At 44.2% G+C, this 23058-nt stretch overlaps 1 long non-coding RNA gene across 2 annotated transcripts in view; it reads right to left on the bottom strand.

The window, feature by feature from the left end:
- LOC142796325 (uncharacterized) overlaps positions 1-23058 on the bottom strand; it is a 102255-nt gene that overhangs the window by 5704 nt on the left and 73493 nt on the right. For both annotated transcript variants that reach the window (XR_012893745.1, XR_012893744.1), the window contains exon 3: positions 13096-13199. This is a non-coding gene — a long non-coding RNA (uncharacterized LOC142796325). The remainder of the gene's footprint in view (positions 1-13095; positions 13200-23058) is intronic.

Below are 23058 nucleotides of genomic sequence, written 5' to 3'. Positions count from 1 at the left end.
CTCGCGTGCTTGTCCAAGCGCCTTTTCCAAGTACCGCGTACCACAATGCGTTCGGCGATAAATGCACAAACTCTGATGCCGCTCTCCAGCGTAGGATTATAACACCAGCGGTATTGATGCTTTATCGAATAGAACAAGCACTTACCTATCAGGTAATATCTTGGCTTACTATAGGCCGCCTTCTTCCTACTGTTTATACCAAGCAACTCTTAAATTTATGATAAGAATAGTAGCACAAGTGTGTTTCAAATTGTCCTTATCCTATTCCCATACACCATCTAGCACTCGGAACTGTTTTTTTTTTAATTCTAATAACTGAAATGTACCTTTTGTAAAGTGCAGTCAATATAAGCTCCATTGTTCTACCTCGACTTCAATAATCTGCTCTATTTTCGCTACTTCTTACACGTTTTTGTTCACTTCGGTGTACTTTTCTGCCACGGCAATCCGAAAAAAAAAATGTGTCGTTATGTAGGCGCGTATTGACTACACAACATGGAAAATTCTGCTCACTGCTTGGTAAAATGACTGAATCGAATTGCCCTTAAATAATTGGTAATATTTAGTAGCCATGATAAAGATCTTGAAAAGGGATTTGAGAAACATTGTTATGTCAAATATTCATTTTTAGAAACGTTCCAACGAGCCATTTTAAGCAACTTTTCACAGGCACTGATTTTTTAATGTTGTTTTATGTTAACAGGTAAGTCGACGACATTTCATGCCCAATCGCCATATCTATTAGGAGTGCCACCTGTATTGTGCTTCCCAACTTATGCATCATGAATGCTTCAAACAGAACAGTTTTTCTATTTTAGTTTCCCCTTTTCAAGTCTCCGTACTATTTTCCATATTACTAATTGCCAGATAATTGCAGATATAGGCGACAATAGCGTGAACAACGGCGTTGTCTCACGACAATTTGTGCAACTATTCGGCCACTCCCTTTTTTTGTTTTCGTGTGGTCGTGTCTGTCACAAAAAAAGTGTTACTGCTCGGCAAGGAGCCACGTGCAATGTTTCGCAAACTTAGAGATTGTGTCAGCTTGTGCTGCTGAGCTTACGTGGAAATCCTGCTGCCGTGGCCGCATGTCGATTGAGGTGGAGTGCTACGGGCGAATGTACTAAGATTTCAATCCACGTTAGAGACGACCATGAGGTTCACACTTCAAAAATCCTCCACTTCTGCATTTCTTATAATCACGTCATAGATTTAAGACCGTAGGAGCTCAACAAATAATATTGAAATCACGCGCAACGTGTGCAGTCTTGTTAGTTCGCGAGCTTGAAAGCGTGCGCGAGCAATAACACTGAAAGGTGTGATCACTGCTGTGTAAATACAGGCTATGTTCTCGCAATTATCGGATTACCGAAGGCAGGTGACAGTTATGGCCGCTATCAGTGCACAACGCACTCAGCGTGTACTTTTACGTACTTAGTTTTCTGCGCACAAATTAGCTCATTAGTGAGTTTCATTTCTGCCAGAGTGACTGCCACTGTAATTATAGTCACCACTAGGTGTCAATATAATCGGTCACATGCTTTACTGAGGGGCACATTTTCTCTTGTTCAAGAAAAATTGATTGCGTACTTCACTGATTATTTAGGTCGTGAACGGTTCATGCCAGCAGATATGAAGTATAAAAACAGTTAGAGGAGCTTCAATCGCTCTTTGTACGCCTATATGCGCAACGTTCGACAGAAATGACGCCATCATCGTTGTTGCTGTTGTATACAACGGTTGTTAAGCATTGCGACATTGTTTTTTACGGACAAGCTGTAATTACACGCCAGTGTTTGTGTCATCGTGCGAAGGCTACTTATCGAAGCTCTTGTGGTCACGGGGCAATCCGATAGATGTTCGGCCAGCCCTGTAGGGACTTCCATGAAAACAGAAATGACAAGCAAGGACCGCGGTCAACGAAGTGTCTACAGAGCTGACCTGATAAGCAGCTGCAGTAGGCCCTGTAATGCCTAGCGTATCATACATGCTACGCCATCTTTGGCAATTTGTGGCTGTGCTTGTTTCACCAACACCTGAACCGAAGTAGTGCAGACTCATGGCCATGAACATCATAGACATTTTTGCTTTTGCAATTCACCGTGAGGGGGCAACGCGTCTACAGCGAGTATGGCAGCACCCAGTTCAAGCGGCCTGGTGATCCCACCAAGAACATTTTATAGTCGTTTTTCAAAAAAAAAAACAAAAGTAAATATTTCAATCTTTTACTTGATTTGTGTTCTAGAAACTTTGCTGGTGAGGTTAAGTTAGCTGCGTTTGGTGCAGTCATGCTTAAAAGTGTTCTTACGGAAACATGCTTTCAGCTTATCATATATGATATAGGGGGCATTCATTGTAAACTTAACCGTCCGTATCTTGTATGTTACGAGTTATGATTACCTAGAAATATATCTAGTATAACTTTTTTTTCAGCTCCCAGGGTCAAGGATATCAGAGCCTGCATGCCTTCGGGTGACAAAAGCGACTTCGGTGACCTGATTGACGACAATGAATACATTCCAAACAATGCACCCAGGCTTGCCACAGATAATTCTGACATCTATGATCAGTCCTCAAAAGAGAATGAATACGAAGTGAGCAGCTAGGAATGCGGCACTGGATCCGTGAACAGTGTTCATTGGAGGAAGCGCTTGATGGATCGCTGCCTCCCTACGTTTACAGACACATCCACGCAGCCTTCCGAAGTACGTTCTTTCTTGTCTTGCTTCAGACAGTTCGTGACCCCATCAATGATAAGGGAAGTAGTTCGCGAGACCAACCTGTACAGTACGGAAATGACCGGAAAATTCCTGACTATTACGGAGAGCGAGCTTCACCAATTCGTAGGTCTCTACTTATTCACGGGACTCGCAGCTATTGGGAACATGAAACGCAATTTCCTCCAAATGCGGACATATAGCCACGGAACCGATTCAAGAAAATTATGCGCCTTTTTCACTTCACAGACAACACCAAAGCCAGCGATGAAGCAAAAAAGGACAAAGTATGGAAAAGCCATCCGTGGTCAGATGAACTTCAGCGCCATTTTCTGACTGTAGAACCCGAACATCTGAGCAGCATCAACGAACTCATGATCTCCTTTACAGGAAGATGCCCTATCAAGCAATACATGCCCGCGAAACCACACCCGCATTAAACTGTGGGCACGGGCTGGTTCAGGTGGCTTTCTTTATCAGTTTGATTTCTACCAAGGTCAAGCAAAGAAAAATTATCAGTATGTTCTAGGCGGCGACGTTACGCTAAAGATGTGCCAGGCTCTGCCGGTAAACAGGGGATACAAATTTGCAGCAGAGAACTACTTCTCCTTTATCTACCTAGGTGTTGAGCTGTTAAAGAGAGGCTTGAAGTTTGTTGGGATGCTAAGAAACAACAGACTGAAGGACTGCAAACTGAAATTGGAAAGTGACCTAAAAAAAGAAGGCCGTCATGCCTTTCACTACGCTGTTGACTCTTCGCTGAATATGTCAGTAGTGAGGTCGCGCGACAACAGAGATCTCACCATTGTCTCAAACGACGTATCCGCTGAGCCAATTGGCTACGTACGAAGATGAAATAGGAAGGACAAAAGGTTCATTCATGTTCCACAGCCAGCTGCAGTAAAGGTCTACAACTCCTTTATGAGAGTTGTTCATCTGTTGAATTACTTGGGGGATCTGTACAAGTTTGGATAAAAATCTAGAAGATAGTACATGTACCTTTTTTATCCTACCCTCATGATGAGAACACTGAACGCCAGGCTTCTCTATAGGCGCCTATTTGACAGCCTCAATGAAAAAAGTGTGAACCTCCGACGATTCCAGGCCGCTATAGCCCGATGCCTAATTTCAGTGGGCAAAAAACCAGTCGGAAGACCGTTCTCTTTTGGAGTACCAGCTACCAAAAACCGCAAAGTGCGTTCAAGCTCACCCGATGATCAAGTGCAAAAGAATGGAGTTGGCCACATGCCAATATGAGGCACCACCAGGCTCAGGTGCAGGCATTGCCCTCCAGCAAAAAATCTTTTTTCTTTTAAATGCGTAGCATTTCTCAGTGAACTTCGGCGATTTTAAGCCTGCCTGCCTGCCTGCCTGCCTGCCTGCCTGCCTGCCTGCCTGCCTGCCTGCCTGCCTGCCTGCCTGCCCGCCTGCCTGCCCGCCTGCCTGCCCGCCTGCCTGCCCGCCTGCCTGCCTGCCTGCCTGCCTGCCTGCCTGCCTGCCTGCCTGCCTGCCTGCCTGCCTGCCTACCTACCTACCTACCTATCTATCTATCTATCTAGCCGCCTACGACTTTTAGGTCTCCTGGCCGTTTAAAGAATGGTATTGATATTAAACTTAGTATCACTTAACATGACTGTATGAAAAACGTATTTGACTATAGTTATGTTATGACTATGTTATGACGATAGTCAAACATATTTGACAGAAAACATATTTAACTATTTCTTGTTATCACTATAGTTATAACATGAAAATCATCACATGCAAGTCGTGAATGTTATGATTTAGATTTCATGGTCCTGCAGCTTTCGTGGTGCTTTCGTTCACATGGCATGTTGCAAAACTGGTATGGTATGACATGAATGCATGGCGAACACAAGCGACAAACCCTAACATGAAAATCATAACATGTGTATCATGTAACAACATGACTACATGCCACGCTCATGATGCGCTCGCGGCCGTCTCGATAGCGTCACATATATTAAATGTGGTATTACGGTACATGAATGGATGACGAAGGTATGTGACTAGTGCAAACATGATAATCTTGAGATGCGTATCATGTAATAACATGACTACATGCCACGCCCATGATGCACTGAAGCCATTTCGCTAGCTTAACTTATATCAAATTTGGTATTACGGGACGTCAATGGATGACGAAGATATGATACGGGTGCAAACATGATAAACATGAGATGCGTGTCATGTAACAACATGACTACTTGCCACCCTCACGATGCGCTCGCGGCCGTTTCACTAGCTTCGCATTTGCCAAATTTGGTATTACGTGACGCTAATAGATGATGAAGTTATGTGTCTGAAGCAAACATAATAATCATGAGATACATGTCATGTGAAAACATGACTACATGCCACAGTCACGATGCCAATACGTTTCGACATGACGCGGTGTGCGTGCTCGCTGGTGTTCATTTCGTCGCATCACGCCGGCGTTGCCACGCCAGGCGCCAGTCCTGCCATATAATCTCAAGCGTGTGCCATGCTGCGTTGCTTTGACGCATGCGCGTTTTAGCACGTCCGGCGTCCCTCCGTCACGAAAAGAGGGAGACGCAGTGTTGTCAGGGTAACGCATCAGCATAGAGTAATGTTGCTCTATGGCATCGGCGCGAAATGCAGCATGTCGCATTGGGCCCTTCATGATGCGCTCACGGCTGTTTTGCTAGCACCACATATTTCAAATTTGGTGTTACGTGACGTAAATGGATGAAGAAATATATGACTAGTGCAAACATGATAATACTGACAAGCGTGTCATGCAAGAACATGGCAACATACCACGCTCATAGCGTCTAGCAGCCGTTTCGGTAGCTCCACATATACTAAATTTGGTATCACGTGACGTGATAGATGGCGAAGGTAAACCATACATCGAAGCATGATAATCATGACGCGGAAGTGATGTACGACATCATTCACCTCTACCTCGTAAAGTTGTGCTGATTTTGAAGTGACATATCAACATTTCTCATTCCTGCTTCGCATATCATCGATTCCCACTGTACGTGGGATGTGCCAATATTTTATTTTTTGTAACAAGTGCAATGTTCACTTATGCCTTAATAAGGACCACAATTGTTTTCCTGCGCATCATATAAAAGACATATATGTACTAACTAGCTGCAATTCCCATCGTATTATTTATGATGAGCTCTACATTATGTATAAGTATATCTCGAAAAAATAAAGCATTATTTGGCTATTTTGTATATTGCTTGTGAAGTGTGAATCCATGTATAAATAAGTTTTTTTTCATTTCCAACAACTTCTGAGCATTACATGGTTAATTAAGTTCATCGGAAGTAAAGCGATTATTTAGGAAAAAAAAGCTCTTGAAATACCCTTGAACATCTAATTGAAATGAAACTGTAAAAACTTTGGAAATTTTCAAGCAGTGCTTTTTTGTGGTCATGTTTAATATTAAATTTTGGAAGTCTACAACACTAAACTTGCAAATGTATCAAAGTATCTTAAGACACAATTGGCAAGTATAGGATACGATTTTTGCATCTTGCAAAAATACTTTTGCGATACTTTTTGCTGCAACATCTTGTATGGTATCGCAATACGATTGAAAAGTATATTTACCCAGTCCAGGACAATGAAGGAGAACGAACATGTGCATTCCTCATTCATCAGTGGCCAGAAAAAATTGTACAATCCCCTACTCCATTCGAGACCCACGGTGTCACCGCCACATTTGCAGCTAAAGCTGTTAGAGATGATAAAAATGGGCGATTCTGGCGCCGTACTTGTTCGCCGCCAGCACCGGTGTTCGTAACAATGCTATGACGCGTAAGTATAAAAAACGAAATAAATAAAAAACACCAAGAACTGATTGGGAATCGCGATCGAGCCAGGCACCTGCGTGGCAATTACTGTCTGAGCTAGACCGGTGCTTCTAACTAAAAGGGAATTTGACTTTATGTGCTCCTCGCGTCGGGTAAAAAATTGCGATAACATATGCAACAAAGCGTTTTGGAACAGTAAGTTAGCAACCAGGTGTCACACAATGCAAATCGCCTAACGAGTTGGTTGTCGAATGCTTCAAGCGGTTGCAAAAGCCTCAGGCGGAATTCTTCCACGCCGTCAGCCAGAGCGTCAACAATATGCACCTAATGATTTAGAAGTATGTCACGTGTAGCACGCTCTTCCGAAGAATGAATAATGCCATAATGGGCGCTTTTCCAAAACACAGATTATGATGCTCAATGGGCTAGTGGATGCAATGCAAGTTTATCAGTAATAGCTGCCCCAAGAGTGTTTAAAGAGCGTTCTGAAAATGCCGCTCTTCCAGTTTTCGTGGAGAGTGTGCGGGGCCTTCCACGCTCACCCGGTGTTTTTTTTGTTTTTTTGTCTTGGCCACGTATTTTGAAAGCTTTACAAACAAACCTTTTCTATAAAATACTTCACACCGAATGATACGCTGTTTACGACGCTATGTTGTTTTTGACAACTGCGCAGCACGTAGGAGAGCTCTTAGAAAGTACTTGCGCATTTTTCATGGCCTGACAAAATTTGCTCTTATGTGTGAGGGGGGTGATATGATGAACACGACAGGTTTGCATGATGAAAGAAGTGTTTTGGCAACGTCGCGGTGAGATGACGTTGAGTGTATTGTTTCACAACCAATCACAAGCTGCGCCTGTCGGCCAAGCCATCGCCTGCTCGCGTTTGTCGTCTGCTTCGATCAGAGCATGCGACGAGGGTTTCGCCTTAGCAACACAATTATTCCCAGGTCAATTGGTCGCTGCGTCACACAAAATGTATATCAGTGGCTCGTTCTAATTTTAAATGATATTCGTGCGCTAAGTTAAACGACTGGTAATTGTCGCAGGGACAAATTCAGCCAAGGTTGGCTCCAGAATCGTGAGGGTTTGCATATCTCTGGTGTCATTTAACATTATTAGTGTCATTTTATCCCGACTGCTTGATATTTATCACGGCCCGTATCGGTTTCTGAACAGTGAAGGTGGAAACGCTTGATTTGTTTGTAGTTTCTCTCGTAATCGCGCCCACCCCTTATACGCTTCCGTTTACAAAGTACGCGCTCATTCCAGATCATCTCGAAGTGCATTGAAAGCTGTATTTTAGAGATCGTGCCCATTAGACAGTTAGAGCTAATTGAAGTGTACTAGTGCACAACCACAAAACAGTCCTTTATGAACAAAGTACCTGGAAGAACGGGGACTAGAGCTGTCATCAGAGAAATGCTCGCTTGTAGCATTCACGCATAAGGCTATCAGCCCATATGTTATTAAAATCAACGGACACACGATCAAATACGTGAAGACCCACCGATTCCTTGGAGTCATAGTTGATCGCGACCTCTCCTGGAGCCCTCACATCGCCCACATGAAAACTAAACTCACCATGATCACCCACGTACTGAGGTTTCTTGGTGGAAAAACGTGGGGTGCATCGGTACAAGCAATGCTCCAACTCTACACTGTTTTGTTCCTCGGTTATATGCGATACAGCTTACCCGTGCTTTGCGGGATCCGAAGAACAAACTTGCGCGTCCTCCAGTCGATCCAAGCCCAAGCCCTGAGGATATGCCTTGGTCTCCCGAGATGCGCGTCTACAGCAGCGACAGTCATCATTGCGCATGATTATCCAGTCAAAGCATACATCCGCGTAGACGCTTTGAGAATGCACATAAGACATTTCGCTCGGCTTCCATCTCATCACCTTGCCTCACTTCGAACTTCCAGGCCCCACTCAGCGTTCAGCGCAACTGTAGCTCAGCATTGCGCAGCGCTTCCATTGCACTTCACGCATGCAGCACAGCCGCCGATACCATTATGGTGCCTACACCCACTCAAAGCCCTTCTTACAATTCCTGGCATCCAAAATAAGAAAACGTCGTCGCATCTAGCCCTGAAACAGGCCACATTACTTTTCCTGCAAGAGAAGCACAACGGACGTCTTCACATTTACACAAATGGCTCGGTATCTTCAGTAAGCTCTGCAGGAGCGGTGGTCATTCCCACGAGGAACATCACAATTAAATTCATGACATCGCATTTGACGTCGTCGACAGCTGCAGAACTTGCAGCCATTCGTGCAGCTCTGGAGTTTACAGTGAAAGAACCTTCGGGAATTTGGACGATCTTCTCGGACTCGAAGGCATATCTTCAATGTCTTATATCACCCTTTCGCCATGGACCTAATGAACAGTTAGTAGCTGAAATAAGGCTTCTTCATCACCAAGCAACCGAAAAACAGCACAGCATAGTGTATCAGTGGATACCAGGTCATTGCGGTATATATGGCAATGACCGCGCAGATGAGGCCGCTAGATCTGCACACGATGGTACCCAATACACAGCCATCCCGTTCTCAAGAACCGACGCAGCTACAACACTTCGTTCGCTTGCACGTGACCTCACACTGGTACAGTGGAACTCGACAGACTTCACAAACGCGCGCCTGCATAACTTGGATCCCGATCTGAAGCTTCGTCTTCCCCCAAGGATATCTCGAGCTGAGGAGACTCTTCTATGCCGCCTGTGGCTTGGAGTGGCCTTCACGAACGCATACTCTTATCTCATCGGGATGGCCAGCTCTCCTACATGCCCTTACTGCAGTTGCGAAGAAACCATCATGCACCTTCTGTGTGAGTGCACCTATTTTAACGTGCAAAGACAAGAACTCACTGCAGCTCTGGTTAGACTAGACAATCGGCCTTTGTCGGAACAAAGGATTCTGGGTCATTGGCCAAGCCCATCCTCAGCCCAGAAGGCTTTGAAAGCTTTGCTGCGCTTTTTGCGGACAACTGGCCTCAGAGACAGACTTTAGTGTCTTATACTCTTTGATGTTGCCTTTCCTCTGTCGCAATTTTCTTTGTAATTTCTCCCTCTCTTCGCAACATTTCTTTTTAACATCTATCATTTCCCTCACCCCTTTCCCCAGCACAGGGTAGCCAGCCGGTCTAAGAACTGGCTAACCTCCCTGTCTTTCCGCTTAAACTTTCTTCCTCCTTATGAACCGCTAACTGAAAAGTTCCGCTAATTTTTTTTTTCCGATTGCGTGGAAGGAATGCGCTCCCATTAACCTCTTTCGTGGTGATTTCCCCCAATGAGGCAAGGGTCTCGAGTTTATTTTGGATGAGGCGAGGCGCAACAAAACAACATAAAAAATAAGGTTTATCATATGCTGTGCCGCGTTCGAATTCACCAACCATTCACGTAGCACTTTGGTTTTCATCCAACCACAATTCTTTGCACGCATACTTTTACGCTATTGATGCCCAAGAGGATTCTTCAATTACTGCGACTCCGAACTTATTGGAAGACGGTGGTTGTCAATACCATTCACTGCGTACAAGAGAAACTACACAAAACTCAAAGCACCGAAATAAATAAAAACGCACCAGCAGTCAATCAGGCAGCCCTACATGGGTGTGAATTAACTCAAAACGAGCCAGGGCATCAAAGTATACCACCGCGGCGGCAGGTTCTAATTGATATATAAGTGAGGTTTACTGTCCCAAAACCACCATATGATAATGAGAGATGCCGTGGTGAAAGACTCCGGAAAACTAGACCACCTGGGGTTCTTTAACGTGTACCCAAATCTGAGCACACGGGCCTACAGCATTTCCACCTCCATCGGAAATGCAGCCGCCTCAGCAAGGATTCGATCCCGCGATCTGCGGGTCAGCAGCCGAGTACCTTAGACACTAGACCACCACTGCGGGGCGGCAGCTTTTAAAGTAGCCACATACTTTGTAAGGGTGGTCCGGACCATTCTTATGATTTTCTCCTAGTCACGCTGTTTTAAAGACGATAGTCTTTCTTGGGAACCTTCGACGCAAAAATTTTGGTCTGTCTGTCTGTCTGTCTGTCTGTCTGTCTGTCTGTCTGTCTGTCTGTACATCTGTCTCTTTGTCTAGTCTTAACGGCATCGGGTACTTGGAATGGCCGACCCCATCCGCAGTGCCCACCAATGTTGCTTAAAATTGAGCGTTCATGCTTGTGCAATGGTCAATTAAGAAGGAATTATCGCGCATGTCTTGGGCACCATAACAACACATATATATTCTACATGGGCGTCTTTTACTAGAAAAGGCATACACAAGTAATTTTAAGGACCATAGCACTTTTCACGCTGCGCTGACCATGCAACGCTTGCACGGGAAGGCGAGTGTTTCCAACGCTTTGCTAAGGCGAGAAGGTGGTGGCACCTACCCGTCGCCGTGTGTTCTACATCTTATCACCTCTGAGATGGGCACGCACACCCGTCAGAAAGCCACGCGCTTTGTTTTCTAAGAAAACTGCCAGACGGCGCTCATCTCTCACGTGTTACGTGACTTGATGCGCTTGTTGCCTCCGCTGCACGCTCGATGCACTGTAACGCAGCGCCTTTAGAATACCATTCACCAAGTTTCTTCCGCAGAACATCAAATAAATGTCTTTTTCACTCTCTCCACACCCAAAACTATCGTCTTTCAACGATATTTGCAGATTACCATGCAGATACGTGGCCAATATTTTACGCAAAATTTTGCTTCGTGAATCCACTTACGAGCATTTTTCGGTGACAAAAGCAATTATAGCAATTGCGTCACCATCGCTTACGCGTTCCCGGGCAGTCACAACGCGCTTTAGTGCAGCGGCCGATGTGACAACGATGGCCTCTTAAGACGTTTTTTTTTTTCGTTTCGTGAATCTACTTACGCAACAAAATTTCTCCTGCAGAAAAATTTTTTCAAAATAAATTTTGTGAATACCGGCCCTGTTGGCGCTGCACTATCGTCACCGGTAAACAGCGTTCAAATGCACCTTACCTTTACGTGCTTGTTCTTCTTTCTTCATCCTGCATGCCCTGTTTCAGTTTTCCACGGCATGTAAGGAAGGGTCAGCTGTTTGTTGCGCAAACTGCTGCCTTCTCTATTTTTAATGGATCACTAGCAAGTAGGGGGATTCAGCCATGGCATCGCATGCGCCGCATTAAGACGAACCATAACAAATACCGGGGTGGCAGCAAACGGCGACAAGCCTAGCTGTATTTCGCACTTAAGCGAAGCGCCGTAAGCGAGCTGATCTTCAGGCGCGGGCGAGAAGATAAAAAAACTTCAGTAACAAGTTGGTCAGGGCTGCCTACTTCATGATTAAAGCAAAGAAAGTAGCAGCGTGAATGGAACAACAACGATAAACTAAGCATGACCGAAGACTAAAGCTCTATCACTAGGGCTGTTACTTTCTCTACTGCAAGAGGAAAAAGAAAAGTCAGAGGGCGTGCCTTGCACTTCGTTATGCAGCTTGTACTTGGAGTGCAGCTATGCAAAACTTATTTTTGTTTTAATAATCAATTTTCACACAATATAACGCTGATATTTTGATTATCATTTGTGTTCAAATGGGCTAATTGTTGCCCGTTACAAAAGAAAAAAAGCTGGCGAAATTTTAGTGCGCTTTGTCAAGCACTTCATTAATCGATAAATGTTTTCGCAAACATGTTAGCGGCACGATAGTTGAGCAGCGATGACGCACACGCGAGTAATTTTGCAAGAAGCTGTTTGTTTTGCGCGCATGTGCATTCCGACGGACGATTTGGTTTTGTTACCACATGTGTGTGATACAAAGGTGTTTCAGCTTATTTCAGTTTTGTATTGAAATAGAACAATTTGCAGTGGCGGAAGCCTTTGTTTAAAACGATGGCACCAGTCCATGCTGCACATGTCGTTAAACAAGCTATGTCAAAAGTGGGGCTCGGTGGTTGTATGGCATCACCATTAGAGTACATTATACACGTGCAGCGCTCATAGACTACTGTTTTGATGATCCGCGAAGGCGTCTAGGCCAACGCCAGTAAAGAGCTTTATGGAACAATGGTGTCGGACTCGACTGATAGCTTGATCAACGGCTACGACAAGGACCCCGAGAGCGCGCGGCGTTCACAAGCAATGGCCGACCGATTGATTGATACATGTGTAGGGTTCAACGTCCCAAAACCAGCATATTAATATGAGAGACGCCTAGTGGAGGGCTTCAGAAGTTTAGACCCCCTGAGGTTCTTTAACGTGCACCCAAATCTAAGCACACGGGCGTACAACATTTCCGCCTCCATCGGAAATACAACCGCCACAGCAAGGATTCGATCCCGCCACCTGCGGGTCAGCAGCCGAGTACCTTAGCCTCTAGACCACCGTGGCGGGGCAGCAATTGCCGACTGAGACAGACCCATTGATGTCACTGGAGATTGAGACACACTGTCACGTCGTTAATCTTCGCCATACACTGAATTCAACCGACGCATTTCTTTAGTGTCTTTTCTCATTAAAAATGCCAAACGGTTACGTTTGGTGGCTATGTGGCTTTAAAAGCGAAATAGCAGCAAATTGTCATACTTGTAATGGTCGTAACTGTGACGCTGTTTGGCTGCTCACGTGGCGCTTTTTCCGGAAATGTGAAGTTTGTTTTGTAGAATCTCCCATGATATTTATATGTGCCGCTGAAAACAAAGAACGTAATATGTTTTGGGAAGTCGTACAATACACAGTGAAGAATGCCAAACCCATAAAAAAAAGATGCACAGGGAAAGAAACGTCAAACCAACTCTTCAGCAAATAAAAAAAGAAAGAAAGAAACCTCACAACAACCTTTGTGCATTCGCGTAAGATGACTTGAAGGCGAAAGCCACCTGCTGGAGCTGTTTTATCAGCTCTGTGTTTTTTGCCGTCGTCGTAGGGGTAATCATCAAAATTATCACAGCGTGAAAGGTCATACGAAGAGCCGCACGTTTCGCTGATAATGTGGTTGATGATGATACTGATAAATCAGAGTTCAGCCCTTTGCAGCTTTCAAAGACCAAATCATTTACACAAGTCAAATGGTGCGAAAGCTGGTGTGATTCTACTCTTCTGCCACGGAAGCCACAATGACCTTTGGACGCGACTCACAACAACAACAACAACAACAACAACAACAACAACAACAACAACAACAACAACAACAACAACAACAACAACAACAACAACAACAACAACAACAACAACAACAACAACAACAACAACAACAACAATAATAATAATAATAATAATAATAATAATATTAATAATATAATATATTGAACACATTCATAAGAAGTACAAATAAACGGGCATGTCTAAGTCCCAAGGACTTGTGCGACTAGGCCCGGCAGAGCCGGTTACAGCGATGTGGATATAAGATAACAAAAACTATTGTTGCATCTTTGCCAACGAATAGACTAATAATTGACCCCATTGCTTTTTTGCAGGCAGTAAATAAAAAAAGAAGAACAAAGAGGGACCCAGAACATACGTTACATACAAGTAGATCATGTGATTTTACAGCTGAGCGAGTAATTTTATTATTTGCCTTTTTGAACTCCCTGAAAAAAATTCTTTAGATAGTGCATTGAAAATTTTTGGAATATATACTATTCTACATGCTTCCCCATATCTGTTTGAATACCGGGGTACTATAAAACGCTTTTTTTCCCTCTCAGGGGCCGACACGTTACATGTGGCACTTTAAAGCCATCACACCAGTTGGATCTCAGCACACCTGTTTTAATAAACAAATCCTCGAATACACTAAAGTCCAAATCCCGAAAAATAGTACTGGCATCTACCTTACTATCGTAAGCTAAACTTTTTAGGATATTTCGTAGTAAACTATCTATACGTGTTTTCTCGCGTTCTGAGCAAAATGCGAAAACTGTGATGCCATATCTCACCGCACTATATGCTAACGAATGAACTATCACTTTTTTCACTGGTAGAGGGACCAAGCTTCTTATATTGAAAAGCACACATGCCATACTTCTCAGTTTTCAACAAATAAATGCCATGTAATGTTGCCAAGACATACCACTATAAAAAATTACGCCTAGATATCTGAAACTTTCGACATTTTCTACTGCAAAACATTTGCATGAGTTGCAATGCCCGATGTGAAGAAAAATTGGTATATCCATTTTTTGTGTTTTTTAGAGGGCTTCGAAAGCAGTTAAGTTTTTTTTTTCGCTTACAATTACGAAGTTTTCTTCGAACCTTATCATTGCATTATAAATTTCACTCTGAAGAGCATAAATCGCCCTTCATAACGTATGTAACGTGTTAATAGCACCGTATCATCTGCATACTGGTACACATTGGCTTTACAAATTCTCAAGGGAAAGTCATTCATAAATAAATAAATAGCAATGGTGACAACACCGATTCTTGTGGTGCACCAGCAGTAATACCTTTTCTATTGCTTATTACTCCTCTACATTTCTTAACCAGCTGTGACCTGTCTTGTAAATAATTATAGAGTAAAGCATAAAAAGGCCCCATGAAGCCCAAACAAAGTAGCTTTTCCAGCGAAATGGTATGGTTCACTGTTTCGAACGCTTTTGCGAAGTCCATAAGTAGAGCACAACAGAACAGGTTCTTGTCTAAAGCCGAATATAATTCATCACTAAACTCTTCTAATAATGTTAAAGTACTGCGATTAGCAATGAAACAAAATTTCTGGGGTGTTACTAGCGAGAGCTTCTGTAAGAAGGACGTCATACATTGAAGCAAAAATGTTTCTAGTATCTGGGAGAGTATAGGCAAGATAGATATTGGTCTGTATTTTTCTATATCATCTTTTTGATCTGCTTTAAACAATGGCTTAACTATTGCCGTTTTTAATTTCTCAGAAATTTCTCGGAACTTCTCGCGCTGGTTATAAATCCATTCAACATAAAGAGAAGAATATCTAGTAATAATTCAAAGATCCGTTGAACCATGGTCACGGCTACCCATCAATTCCTGGTTTCATATTTGGACGAAAACCGAAAATTATACTCCTGAGACCTTCCTTCGAGAGTGGGGGCCAATAAGAAGATGCTGGAGCAGAGTGTTTAAGCGTGCACGTGCGTTTGTGCGCATGCACATTCTTAGAAAAACGAGTGAAGAAGTGATTGAACTTATCAACCACTATCTCTGGTTTCTCAGAAAACGATTTGAGTAGATCAGTAGGCGTGTTCTTTTTGCCTCGCAGGTTATCTATCAAAGCCCATGTATTTGCAGGATTTGGTATGCTTGGTTTAATCGTTCCAAGAAATACCATTTTTTCGCAGACTTTAAAAGAGCGACAGCCGTATTTTTGCAATCCGGTATTCAATTTTTAAATCCTAATTTTTTGGGGTCCGTCTGCTACGTTATTATAGCCAGTCTCTATGAGAAATAGCGCTCATATTATCTGCAGTGAACCATGAATAATTTCTTCTATTTTTTTAATTTTTACATAAGTACTTGAACGTTGAAATTCTAGAAGATTCTCACAAAACTTTTCGTAGACTGTGGAATAGTTCGATCCCATATTTAAATGCATCCAGTCAAATTGTGCTATAAACTGCTCAAATACCTTGCTATTAATTATCTCTATTTTCTGTTCATTACTATTATTTTTTCTTCTGTGTTCTCATCGCTCGGCAGAGGCAATCGTCCACGTAGGCGACAGGCCACGAAGTAATGGTCAGCTAATTTTTGCTTAGTCACTCAAGACACCTTGATGAATAATCTGGTGATCGCATTGCAATGTGGTCAATACAGGAAGACAAAAATAATTTCGTATGATTATTATTATTATTATTATTATTATTATTAATTTAACCTGCCCGGAACAACCACGAAGTACTAGTGCCGGTGAACGCAAACATAAAACGATAAAAAAGGAACAACTCCAGCGGAAACTTCCAAGCGGAAACTTGGAAGAATAATAATAATCATACACGAGATTTGAAGTACCTTAACCGGTAATTGATTACGAGGGATCGAGGTTACGCGGGTTGGAATTTTTCCTGGTGGCTACATTTTTCGGCAAGAGTTTCTCTTTCTTCCTTTATGTCTTTATTTATCTGTGTACTCGTAGTTCTACCTATTAGAGTAATCACACGCTACGTCACCTAAATTGGCACATGCGTTGTGGGAACAAAAAATACCCTGACGAAGGCAAAGAACATGCAGAGATGACGTGACGGGTCATGATACTGATCATTTTATGCTTCCGGCAAACCAATTACGGTGAGCTTTCACAGCGTTGCTGTTGACACTAAAAAAAATCTTTCTGGGATTTGAACCCTGGTACCCGCTGGTGTGAAGCGTCGACCACAATATAGGGCACGTGCCCACGCTTGCCCAATTTGAAGCCTACAAGGGTGTTGTCCCGGTGATAGAAAAAAGAGAACCAAAGCACTTGCTATGCTATGTTCAAGAAAATAGTAAATGCGAAAAACTTCTTAGCGAACTTCAGCGACATTGAGCGTATCTATCTATATAGCCGCTTACGTTTGGGTGCTCTTGTGGTCGTCCCCTTATTTTTGCACGAATCAAAATTAGCAGGGGAGGGTAAGATGATAAGACAAATATGACGCGCTGGTTAAGACATGAATAATGTCACAGTTCCGTCGCGTACGTCGTCAAACACTTCCCCTCAAACAGCGGCACATACTCACGGGCGCGTACGTGCCGCTTGTAAACGGTTGTACCACAGCTGATGGACGCTACCTACCCAGGTGCGACGAGATCACACATGGGCAATTTTAACGCATGAGCGTTCAAGCAATGCCGGATATCGGTAGCGTCAACCCAACGAAGGCATAGAATAAATGCCAGTGTTGAGAGAAACATGACATAAGCAGCGTTGGACACCCGACGAATGCAAATGATAAATTTCCGGATTCCAGCAGGAATCAAACCCAAGCATTCTGCGTGGCAGTCAAGCATTCTACCACAGAGCTATGGCAGGTCTCGGAACTGCTTTTGAAATAGACGCTAATCTTCGTGAAACGTCAATATTGATTGCAGTGCTGCCTACTCACTTTTGTAAACATTACATATGTGCTCCTTTCTTACTGCCGTCACGTCGACTTAACGTCAATTGTGGTGTGGTGTCATGCGCTGAAATTGATTAATGTAGCAGTTTCAAGGGTCAGCATCTTCGTGAGCGTCAGCGCTTCATATCAGCTCCTGGTGTTACTAAAACACATTTCCAGCTGACATCGTTGTGTAAGTGGAAAACTGGTCATATAAACATTTGCAACTCTTCAACATATGTCTCTGCGTGTAACATTAGTACATATATTAGGCGTCATTTTATGGCGTGTCGCTCAATAAAATAAAATGCAACACCACCACTTTCCCTCCGCGTGCTTCGCATAAAGTCGACTCCAAGATACGTGAGACCTGTCAAATTTTTTCTTGCTTACCGACTAAAATCATCAGTCTTCTGGACTACACCTGCGATGCACATTTCAGGTACCTTGCGACTTCAACAAAATTGAACTCCTAATCAGCGTTTTCTTGACCAAATGATGTTTTTTTTTCGTTGCAGTTCTATTGCCTCCGAAACTCTGAAACGGACAAGTAGGGCACCAGGCTGATTCTTCGAATAAACAGCTTGCGTTTAGAGGAAGCATGCGAGAAAAAAAAGCGGCTGTTAGCCGAAAGAAAGAAAGAGACTGTTAAGCTTTTCGTTTTGCTGCGTGGCTTGACGGGAATGTATAATAATTAGCTCTTTTTTGACTCTTCCTCACCCTACTTCTTTATTTTGTGATTCTCTCCGGAACATTGATGGACGAAAGAATGAAAACAGAGAGAAAATTACGCAAGCAGAAAAAAAAGAAATACAAAGGAAGAAATAGAAAAAAAAACAGACAAAAGGATAGAATATGAGGAAACGAGGACAGAGAGAAAGGGAAATTGATTAAAACCAAGAGAAACACGAAAAAAAAGTAATAGAGCAAAGGCGACATAGAAAGATAGAGAACGACTTAGAAATGAACAGGCAGAAAAAAGACCACAAGGATACCAGTGTACGGTGCGACATATCTATGGGCGGCAAATGGAGGTCAGTGTCATGTCAAGTGAAGAGAACTGAGGTCGGCAACTTCACCAGCTCCACCACTAACCCGGGCCTCGCACACCTCATGTAGCTGCTGATCCGATTTTATTCGCTCTTTATATACCACGGGATGGCAACTATATCCCGTTGGCAGCGACAGCACGGCAAAGCTCTTCTGGCTGCTACATTACTTATACAGCAGGGTTTCTTAAGTTTTTTGCCATGGCGCGCAGATTCAACACAAAGCTGTCAGCATTATTAACCAGTACGAGCGCTCTTCAACCCCTTAATCTCCCTCTTTGCTATTAGACAGTGAGCGTGGATTTGTCCGGTCAGGCACGCAATAACCATTGTGGGAGACAACGCGTACAAACAGAGCGAAATAAAAAAAAGAGAGAGAAAGGATGCGAGAGAAAGAAGAATGGAAACGCAGAGGAAAACAAGGTGTGCCACGCAGCCCCACAGTAGTGCGCAGCTGCCTCTATTTTTTTTTTCTGATTACGCTGTTTTCATGTAACTCAAACGGCCTGAGCAAAGACACATGGCTGGAGCCAACCACGGAGGCCACAATTATAGTGAAAAAACAACAACAAAAACAACAACAACAAAACTGCGAAGCGCGAAGCATGAAGAAAAGAATGTTACTACTCCACTCTAACGTCGTCAATAACAGCATCCCAATGCAGCTTACACTGAGGTTTTTTTTTTTTTTGCCTTTTCTTCTTGTTCTCTACATGCCCGGTATCAATTCCCTATGGTATGTAGGGAAGACCGATATAGCACTACTGACGTCTTCAGAATATTGTTGGGTTAACTGTAGCCGCATTCTTTTTAAATAGACCAGCAGCCAGTTGCAATACTTTCGCAAGTTTTGTGGCTCACACCCATTTATGATGGACCATGACTACATCACATACTGTGACAAACGTTGCACGCCGACAAAGCGAGGCCCTGAGGTGTTTCGTTTTTCTGGTCGTTGTTCGTTTTTCCGGGAAGTGAAGAAAACTGGCTGTGTCCAAGGAAGTACAACAAGCTTGCGATGCCTCCGATCGTGAAGGATATGTGATGCCACGTTAGGTGCAGAAGGCTTCAAGAGAGGAGCGGCGAAAGATCAGTAGGTGGATTGAGAAGTTATGATATCTTCAGCCTTCGAGTCGTGTTAGGTGAATCCATATGAAACCCTGTGAGTTTTGTGGCTGCCGAGAGATAATCACGATTAGACGACCTTTGCCGCAAGAATAGGTTTTTCTATTTTTCTGTTTTATATGCTAGAAAAAGGCAATGACTTGTCAAAATGGAGAAGAACTAGGGGATAATGGTGGACTGACACTGTATGTTAGGGGCGAGTTGGTCAACAAGATAACGCTAGTTTTGTTCGTATCAACAAACTTACACGCCCTGTTATGCATTCACCTAAAACCACCCGACGGCTGGCACCGTCTTCTTCTCCCCTAATTCAATCCCACCAATCCTCACCACACAACTTTATGTAGCTTACGTTGTTTTGTACAAACTGCGGAATCACAAGCGGTACAACTTTCTGCGCCTCACGAGCTTCCAAAGTGCCCCTTCGCAACGCCCCACTTTTGATCGAGCGACGACGTCATGTGATGACGTCAGACAAAGTCACGTCATGTGACCTCGTAGTGGAATCATGATGACGCCGTGAATTTTCGCGACCAGGGACATCATCATATGAATTTCTATAGTAATGATAGCTAACAATGATTTAAAGGCATCATTGTCGTCAACGGCTTCCTGTGGCGTCATTGCCTGTTGACTGTTGTTATTGTGCGTGAAGAAGAGAAGTAAGCCTTTCACTATATGCTGTTTTCCTATCATTTCCGTGCCACTTGTGCTCACGCCAACGCCACCGACGATCAATTTTTGTATTTGTTCGAACATCAAAGGCTTTCGCAATAATACTTTCGTGTTTTGCAGCAACAGGGAGGAGGTCGCGTACTCGCAAGCCACATTTTAACGCCACTGTTCTCGCTAAATATTATAAGAGCACAGTGATGTCAACTCGGCCGTACACCTCTCGCCAGCTGCTCTTCGAAGGCTGCGTGGGTGAATGCTTGTCGTTAAGTGTACTAGTGCTTCAGAGTGAAACAAACGATGCAGTGAAAGAACCAGGCACAAAAGATGTAAAAAAAATGGCAGCATACCCACAGAGTGAATGATGGAGAGTCGGGCGAAGCATTCGTCCGTCCATTCGTTCTCTCTTTTGTCCGTCTATGCGTCCGTCTGTGTGACCGTCCATGCGTCCATGCACCCATCCGTGCGTGCGTCTGTTCGTGCGTCCGTCCCTGCGTTCGTCTATGCATCCGCCCCTGCGGATGCACTGCGCAGCACTGCAGAGTGCAACGCAGGGGCGAATGCATAGAAGAATGCAGGGACGGATGCACGAACAGACGCACGCACGGACGAACGCACGCTGCGCAGTGCACTGCGCAGTGCACTGCGGCTCAACGCTCGCTAAACCTTTCTAAAACTAAGGACGTTACACCCAGCGAGTATAACATAGCAACCCTTTCTTGTCAGATAGTGCTCAATGTACGTGTCATTGGCTGCTAATGGGGAATGAGAGGCAGGAGCATTCGGCTTTCTTGTTAACGCACACGCCGCGAACTTTTTATTGTTGAACAAAGCACAGGAGAAATCTCCCACCGGCACCACCTTGCTGGTCAAAATGTAACACTGGTTACACACTACGACTACGAGTACGAGGGATGAAAGGGTGCCGCTTTGACTATCTTCGCCCCTAAAAATTCACTTGACTTCAGGTTTGAAGCTGGGCACATTGGCGTAGAGCACTGACTTTTTATGAGCTATAACTATTTTTGTCAGCCGTAAAATTTCGACTTTACCCGAAAACTATCATCGTCATGAATGAATATGTGCCACAAAATGAAGCAAATCTCCTTCTCAGCGCAATGGTATGGCCTGTAATAACCCTAATGGGTGAGAAAATGACTGCGTAGGACTACTCTTGCACAAAAACAATTATTCTCGACGTGGCATTCGAGTACGCGTAGCCTCCACCTGAAGGGGAGTGCTTCAACGACTAGGCTACGGAAGCACGTTGGCACATCGTAGCTTAGCCTTGTACAGCATTGTATGGCATGATGGTGAGAGAGCGAAGTGATCGCGAGGAGGAAAGATGCTATGTTCAGAAGCAGGCAAAGGGGGAAAGAATGAAGTAATGCGTAGCCTTAAAGGCTTGATAGAGAAAACTAGAGAGACAGAAGTGCGGATACAAAATGAGATAGGAAACATCATTTGAGGAGAGAGAAAGAGGGAGTAAAATAGAGAAAGAATGGGAAGAAAGGGAAGAAACTCCCAAGCATTTTCCCGAAGGTGAACATGGTTAAGTGCGAATGCACGGGGTGATGCTATCAGGGGGAGTAAAGTTAAAATCCGTTGACATTCGCCAGTGACTTAACGTAAACTCCCCTTGTGATCACATTGCGATTCCCAGGAACCATTAGACCCCCCCGGGAAATCTTGGTGAGTTTACACGTATATGTGAGAGAATATTCGCACTATAAGGATGTTAACGTCCATTGCCCGCTCCGCCCGCTTGCGCTCGGAATCATGGGCCCTTCACCGCGCTGCCTTGTCTTCAACCTGCGCGACATCTTCAACGACGCGTGCAATGCTCGCATTCGATTGCGTTGTACTCGTTGAGGGAGGTATCGCAGTCGAGGTTGATACCTGCGATGTATCTATAACTACGACGACTTGCCGATCTCGAGCAAGTCGTGGCTGCGCCGCGCAGCCACGGAGTGGAGGGTGGAGCACGCGCAATCACGTGGTGTGGGACATCGCTGCGCCATTGCTACAGACACTCCTCTCCGCTCCTCGCACCATTGCTAGGGTAGAGGAGGAGGCGCACCACGGACTGCGGATTCAGGGTCACTTATAAGGTGCATTCGCACTTAAAAAAAATGATGGACCATCTCCCTGAAGGGGATTCTAGTGGGATGTGAAGCAGCAGTGGTTCGCACGGCGTTGGTCCGCTGTGAAACGGGCGTCAACACGGGTGCTGGAAAAACGCTTTGAAGCGAAACTTGATGTATGGTCTACGGGAGTCAACGTTTGTTAGAAACGCAAAGACATGGGAGGATGGACGCGTTGAAGGCGCTTGCGCTTAGTTTTCTCGGCTCGCGTCTCGTCGGTGTTACCCGCGTGCCGTCTCTATTCTCGAACGCGATCGGCGTTCCTCACTCACATATCATCAGTGTCGTTGTTTTTCCACTGCCGACGCTTGCGTTCGACTTCTCTGGCTTGCGCCTCGTCAGTATTCCAGGCCAAGGAGGATAAAAGAAAAATTGCTGGAGTGGAAGCTCCTGCAATGCCTTGCCAGCAGAAGTGAAAACACATTTTGCCACTGCCAAGATGGCGGAAACATGCTCTTTTCTGATAGTGCCCACTTAAAGATGAAGTGCCTTTGATACGTTATGTAAATG

Source organism: Rhipicephalus microplus, chromosome 2 (assembly GCF_043290135.1).
Source record: "Rhipicephalus microplus isolate Deutch F79 chromosome 2, USDA_Rmic, whole genome shotgun sequence".
Classification (NCBI taxonomy): Eukaryota; Metazoa; Arthropoda; class Arachnida; order Ixodida; family Ixodidae; genus Rhipicephalus; species Rhipicephalus microplus.
This window is presented reverse-complemented; position numbering and strand designations above follow the sequence as displayed.